The sequence below is a fragment of the Gymnoscopelus braueri genome (genome assembly GCF_963280865.1).
Source record: "Gymnoscopelus braueri genome assembly, chromosome: 5".
Lineage (NCBI taxonomy): Eukaryota > Metazoa > Chordata > Actinopteri > Myctophiformes > Myctophidae > Gymnoscopelus > Gymnoscopelus braueri.
In genome coordinates, this window is record NC_137606.1 from 1,378,338 (window position 1) to 1,385,700 (window position 7,363).

The following is a 7,363-nucleotide window of genomic DNA, read 5'->3' on the forward strand; positions in this document are numbered from 1 at the left end:
ATGTACTCACTTGACCTTTTGAAATTATTTGTTTTATATTATAGGAATATGTTATTACTCTCGTTCACCTCTTGGGATACAGAAACCTGTAACAGTGTAAAGAGAGGAGAAAAGACATGTATTTTTTGTGTATAAAGATTCAAACTAACAACATCTACTATTAACTCAATCCCGTGAGGACTTTGAAGGGGAAAGGCCTGTAAGTCAAGTAAAAAAAATGTACAATTTATTGTTCCTTTGTTTTATTGTTTTTGTTTGTTTTTTGGGGAGGGCGGTGTTCGCCCTTTGCAAATCTGACTTCTCCGTCTGGAGAAGGGTTGCGTTTTCTAATTGTTCACTATAGGTGAGGTTGTGAAAGTATCTAAATAAAAGCAATACATGACCAACCACTTCAAGGTGAACCTTATTTTGAGAGTGGTGGGATATTTGGAGATTCAAATGATGCTACGCTTGGGGTCTTGGTGGGGGTGCATGTGGTAGTTGAGGAAGCTCAAGACATCATTCACAGAACCTGTTTTAACAGTTTCCTGTCATGCCATGCTCCCTGTGTGTGACTCAATTCCTGATCTCCTCCCATCCTGCAACACTGGCTCCAGGAAGACCAGTTGGAGCAGTCATTCACCCAGTTCCTAAATAGTCCTTGACACACACACACACACACACACACACACACACACACACACACACACACACACACACACACACACACACACACACACACACACACACACACACGCTCACTCTCTCTCTCTCCCACTCTCAACGTGTACTGTAACTAACACACTTAAGTTGTGACTCAGCTAATCTTATACACATACTGACCAGGGAAAATACTGTACAGTACCCACACTGTTTTTTTGTGGTGGTGAAACTGGTGACTAAACAATAAATTTAGTTGATTCTGAAGAAATGGTCATTGATGATGTCACAACATCAGTGGCTTCTCTGGAATTCCGTTAAACCCTCATCCCTATTGTTCAGCAGAGTCTGGAGGTCTGAGACGGAGCTGACTGGCAGTGAGTCAGTGAGTCAGTGAACTGTGACAACATAGAACACGTGTTGAAGCAAGTCTCATAACCACAGTTTTACCTCACTTTATCAGTATTTAGCACACTTATCTTAAGTAATCAAGTGAAGTTTTGCTGAGGATGTGTTTATTTTTCATCACAACACATCTCCATTCACACACTGCTATACCTATTAACTCCTATGAGCTGCCCATATAACTCTATTTTTACTGTTGGCAACTGGGCAGTACTGGGGTTAACTGCCTTGCTCAATTGTACTTGCGCACAATGTGTCCTCTAGATAGTCCATGGATAGAGTAAAATAATTGTCCTTGGTATTATTTTTCAGATCTCTTTTTTTTATGAGCAGCACAAATTCTAGGGGCTTCAGGGCTAATTTTCTAGTTTTTTGCCCGATTGTTGGATTACTGTACTTGTAATTGTATTTTTATGTACTTGCGCACAAGATATAACAATAAAGACACCTTGAACCTGGGACAGTATTAAGAACACAAGGCTAAAGAAAATCTAAGTAAACAATTGTGTGAGCGTTGTATCTTGTCAGTAATCTCCCTTGCTCTGTGTTCAGAGAGGTTCTCTGTGGTGTGTATATATAGAAAAGTTAATCTTCTTAAGGCTGACATGGGCTGGTTGGGATTTGGAGAGGGCCACTGTACCTACAGTACTGATTGTAGACTGATGGGGGCACCCTGTGTGAATTCTGAAGATACTACTGACTTTTCTTTCTCCCACACGCCCTCATCTTCCCAGATTTTGGGCCTCTTTGTCTGAGTCATTCTTGTTCACTCTCCCACCCTCCTCTGTCTCTCTCATTATCCTTGAAGACGCTCCTTCTAAAAAAGTCATTATAATCTAAGAGCTTCCCACACACTGCACTTAATGAAAAGGAAGTTGGGAAATAATGGAAATTTGTTCTGTCTGGTAATGGATTATGAAGAGGTGCTGTATGCACCAGAGCATAATAATATCTACATGCTCCATCGTGTGTCATCACGTGTCAAACCGAAACTCTCTTACTCCATTTGGAAGTGATTTATCTAACATCTATCTATCTCATTATGCAAAGAGATAGGCAATAGACTTTTTTTTGTTTTTTTTTACAGTTTTTGACATGTCACGCATGGGTAAAGGCAGCTGAAGGTTATAACATTAATTCTAAAGTCTATTTCATTTACATGCCAGCATGAAGAGTCGTCCATAATGGTGCACAATAACACCCAAATTAAACACACCCCGCATTAGTCGTATTATATGCAGCTGCACTCCCCCATCTAAACAAATCAAAATATTTTCTGTAAAAAGAGTCTATCGTTGGTTTCACTTAGTGTAAGTAACATCAATAATTAGCCTAACCTTTGTGGAACTTGTACGGCGTACTACGGCCACTGTCTATGGGAGAAAATGTATATTTTGGCCCCTAAATTGGCTATGAAGAAAACACAAAGGCATTGGCAAATAGCCTACTATTTGACCCAGGTCAAAACATGCAGTATGAGTTATTCATATGTCAGTCAGTGGAATAGGAACTGTAAGTGCTTGACCTGATAGAATGGTCTGATAAAACACTAAAACCATCTTATAATATTGTGACTTAGACACAGCTGTATCATATGTTTGCTCCTTTGTCTTAACAGTGTACTGAAACACTTCTGGGACATTTGGTATTTGTGAGATAATATTCTTATGTCATCCCATCCACATGTGATAAACTCCACCCAAGTGGCACTCAAAGTAGATTAAAACACAAAAATACAGTTTACAGAACATTTCATATAGCCTATATCTAAAGGACATGACATTTTTGAATCAATCTTGAGGATGAACATATCTCAGTGTACCGACCTTGAGCAAAAATTGATAGTTGGTGAATAGACCCAACACCAGTGATAGCTGTGGCCTTCAGCTGTAGCATTTCTGATGAATAGCTGTGCAGTGTATAGTAGTGATGAACAAACTGACATCACCGTGTTGGTATGTATCTGTTCTACATGTGACAGGGCTCTTTGTGTTGGACACATGCTTCTGGTGCCTGCATGTGCGTGTGCGTGTGCGTGTGCGTGTGCGTGTGCGTGTGCGTGTGTGCGTGTGTGCGTGCGTGCGTGCGTGCGTGCGTGCGTGCGTGCGCGCGCGCGTGTGTGCGGACATGTGTGTGTGGACATGTGTGTGTGTGTGTGTGCGTGTGCGTGTGCGTGTGCGTGTGCGTGTGCGTGTGCTTGTGTGTGTGTGTGTGTGTGTGTGTGTGTGTGTGTGTGTGTGTGTGTGTGTGTGTGTGTGTGTGTGTGTGTGTGTGTGTGTGTGTGTGTGTGTGTGTGTGTGTGTGTGTGTGCCTCTATAGGACAGTGCTGGCCCCTCACACATAGTTGACAGCTTGTGTTTGTGTGTTTCTGTAAATGTCTGATAGAGCCCTAGGCAGGGCCTCTGTAACCTCTCCATGTACAATGAGGCCTCACAGCATTATGATCGTTCATATCCATAACAGTGTAGCAGAGCCTGGCTCTGGACTGAGTCAACCCGGCTCACTTACGCACATGCGGTCAATTATGACCAATTGTGTGTGTGTTTATCTGTGTGCGTTTAAGGACTTTTAATGTGTGCTCTGTGTGTGTTATGCTAAATATCTGGGATTTTCACATTTACTATTCCCACATGGCCTTGGCTTGCAATGCTGCAAATTCACACGCAAGTACAGATGCGCAAATACAAGTCTTCAACCCCTTCCGCCCCCATTTCCTGTCCCTGCTGAAAGAATTCCACCCATCACTGCACTGCTCCTGGGAAGGACTGCATTCCCCCTTCTCTCTCCTCTTGTCTCCATTCCCCCTTCTCTCTCCTCTTGTCTCCATTTCCCATATTCTCCCTCTTGTCATAATATGCCCATTTCTTACCCCCTCATCTCCTCAGAACAGGCTAAACTTGACTTATAAAATCTCTATTCAGCTATTGAAATCAATAAATCATACCCTTAAATTAAAACAAAAATATATTTGTAATTTAGAAAATAACTCCACCAGAGTTAGCTGGTTTTGCTGACTCCAGGCTCCACCCCCTTTTGACCTCCAACCTCATTGTGAGCTTGGAGGTCCATTCAGCTGTTCATATCAATGATGAACAAAACCTCCTAACTCCACTTTTTTCATTTCCTGAAAAATGAAAATTTTGGAGTTAACTGTTTTTTTTGCCGGACAGCAGAGATATATATCCTTTAATTTTCTTTATTAAAGGATTACGACCACAGCTGTCCCCACTTCCATAATTCCTCATCATCTCTTCCATGTCACTGTTCTGTTCCCCTACTTCTCAACATGTCTGTAATCTATACAACTCCTAGATGGTTCAAAGAAACATGTGTGAAGGGAGGAGCCGGCATTATAACAGTACATAGCCGTCATAGCCTATCTTCGCTCTTAACTCTTATGAGCAAGCCGGGTTTCCACAGAAAGCCGGGTTTCCACCGCCCACTCTCACTTTCTGTACTTGTACCGGTCCAGACATAGTTACTGTACCTCTGATCCTGTCTGTTATCAGTTAATGGAAGTTCAATATTTGGTTTGGCAAATGAATTCATTGTACTGATTCATTGTATTTGTTCTCATAACTCTGAATCACTTTATTGCCAGTATGTGGTAGGACATACAGTGGTGTAAAGTAACTACATTTAAAGTACATTTATTCAAGTACTGTACTTAAGTACAATTTTGAGGTATTTTACTCTACTGGAGTATTTCCAACTTTCAGTACTTTTACTTTTACTCCACTACATCTCAGAGGCAAATATTATACTTTTACTCCACTACAATTATTTGAAAACTTTAGTTACTAGTTACTTTGTACATTTTGATGATTAATACAAAACATACATTAACCTTCAGCCCTATATACATTTCGGCCATTTGAAAATAGCCGATCTACAAGCTCACAATGATCAATTTTAAAAGATTTTAATGCATTTGAAAAGTTGTGAAATGGGACATTCTGCATAATGAGTACTCATTACTTTTGGTACTTTAAGTACATTTTGATACCAATGCTTTTGTACTTTTACTCAAGTACATTTTGAAGTCTGGACTTTTACTTGTAACGCAGTATTTCTACATTGCAGTATTGATACTTTTACTTAAAGGGATACTTCACTTTCACATAAAATAAACATTAAAAAAAAATATTTAAAAAAAATGAAAGAAGTTATGGCAAAATAAAGGCCCCCTCACACATTAGTAGGACACTCTAATGCGTGAGGGGGCCGTGATTTTTCCATTACTTTTTTCATTTATTTTTAATATATTTTTTAAATGTTTATTTTATGTGAAAGTGAAGTATCCCTTTAAGTAAAAAAATGTGAGTACTTTTTCCACCACTGAGGACATACAGGAATTGGTTCTGGTTTAATGTGCCCCATAGGACAAGGACAGTGATAGGATGATGACACTTGACAAGATAAGCAAATCACTGTCAAAGGTCAACCTCCAAGTATCCTTCAATGACAGTCAGTGTCTCAGTCGTGCAAAAGTATGAAAACGTCAAAGTAAATCACATCACTGCAAGAATGTGTAACAGCCTTGATCACTGTCCCTCTGTTTGCGTAACTCCTATAGCGGTCTTCCTCTTTAGCTTCTATATTGGCCAGGGAGGGACAACCCAATGTCAACTCCATGATGGATGGCTTTGCTAAATTTATAAACAATGTGCTGTATTCTTGTAAAAGGGAAACACGACTTCAATACAGCGTAATCTCCACGGTCAGCCGTCTTCACTTGGCCCCATGCCAAGCCCCAGTCTGTCTGTCTGTCTGTCTTTCTGGCCGTCACTTTTGGATATGCCTGCCTGTCTGTCTGTCTGTCTGTCTGTCTGTCCGCTTCTCATGACTCACAGAAAACAAATAACTTGACTGCAAATTTGCCATTTTTACACAACTTATCATTCCAAAAAATGCTCTGGGATCAGTTAAATATAAATAGACATTGTTTTCTCCCTCTCTGGAAATGTTACTTTATGGAAATGTGGGTTTTAGCCACCAGCGTTCTTGTACTGTTGCACTAGCTGGCTTTGAAATGTTTAAATCTCATGTTGCATAACTGGTTCCTATTTGCTGTTGTTTAGTTAACAAATTAGTTTATTATACATGCAGTGATTGAATACTGAGTAACTTGATTATGCTCTGGTGCTGTTGTTCATGTCCTGTTTTGTTAATCTTTGTTTACATGGGGAGGGTGATGTTTTTGTGTAAACTCCTTGTCACTCATCCAGTAGACTTATCCTTGTGTTCTGTCTTAATTCTGAGTCTGACACATGGGGTGATCTTGGGTAACTCAAACAAATTTTCAGAATAAAAGTCAAACTATGGTATGGTGTATGTGTTATTTACTGTACAAAATATTGTACTTAAACCTGAAACATTTGCACTTTGGAGTTTTCTGGCTGGTAGAAATATCAGTCTCTCTTGGCCCATGCGGAGTACCAATGGAGGAACTGTGGGTTGAGTACACAGTAGAATCATCAGTGTTAATTCCATTTGTACACACTCTAACATTGAGTATTTTACTGTGAGTACCTTAGGCCAACTCAAGAGTAGTTGTTGAGGGAGAGGAAGATAAGTCTCCATTTCCCCAAGGCGCCTTTCCCCAACATTTCAGCCACAAGCTCTTTTCTCTACCCTTTAAACTAGGGAAAGTATATTTTGTTTTCTCAATATGTCTATTGTATTTTTTCTCTTATTATGACATACATTACACAGGTACATACAGTACATCCAATCACATACACATTTAGACATGCACACTGATCCCTGTTTCTATAATAATGTCCATGTATGGTTCCCAGAGCTGGACAGCTAGGACAAAACTATTTCAAGGGCAAGAAAAAGTTCATAACCGGAGTCTCTTTCATTCACCAGTCACCCCTCTGTCACTGTGTGACTTAGCGACCAGAGCCCTCATTTGACTTAAATAATGTTAAACAATAGCTCATCTAGCTGACAATCAATGGGCCTATACATGTGGGAATGATTTGAGGTGATTGTGAAAACACATGAGGTAGTGTGAACTCTGGTAACCTCCGTTATACTCTCGGATCCCAAACTCCGCAACATCAACATCTTCATATCCTGTTGTGGAACGGACTGACCAGTCCGTAGGACAAATTTACCCTGCTTGTCTAAAACTGGCGTCGACCGCCTGTGTCTGGCACATGTCCAGGTACACGCTCTCTTAAAGTGTATGCTCATACACACACACACACACACACACACACACACACACACACACACACACACACACACACACACACACACACACACACACACACACACACACACACACACACACAAGCACACACATACT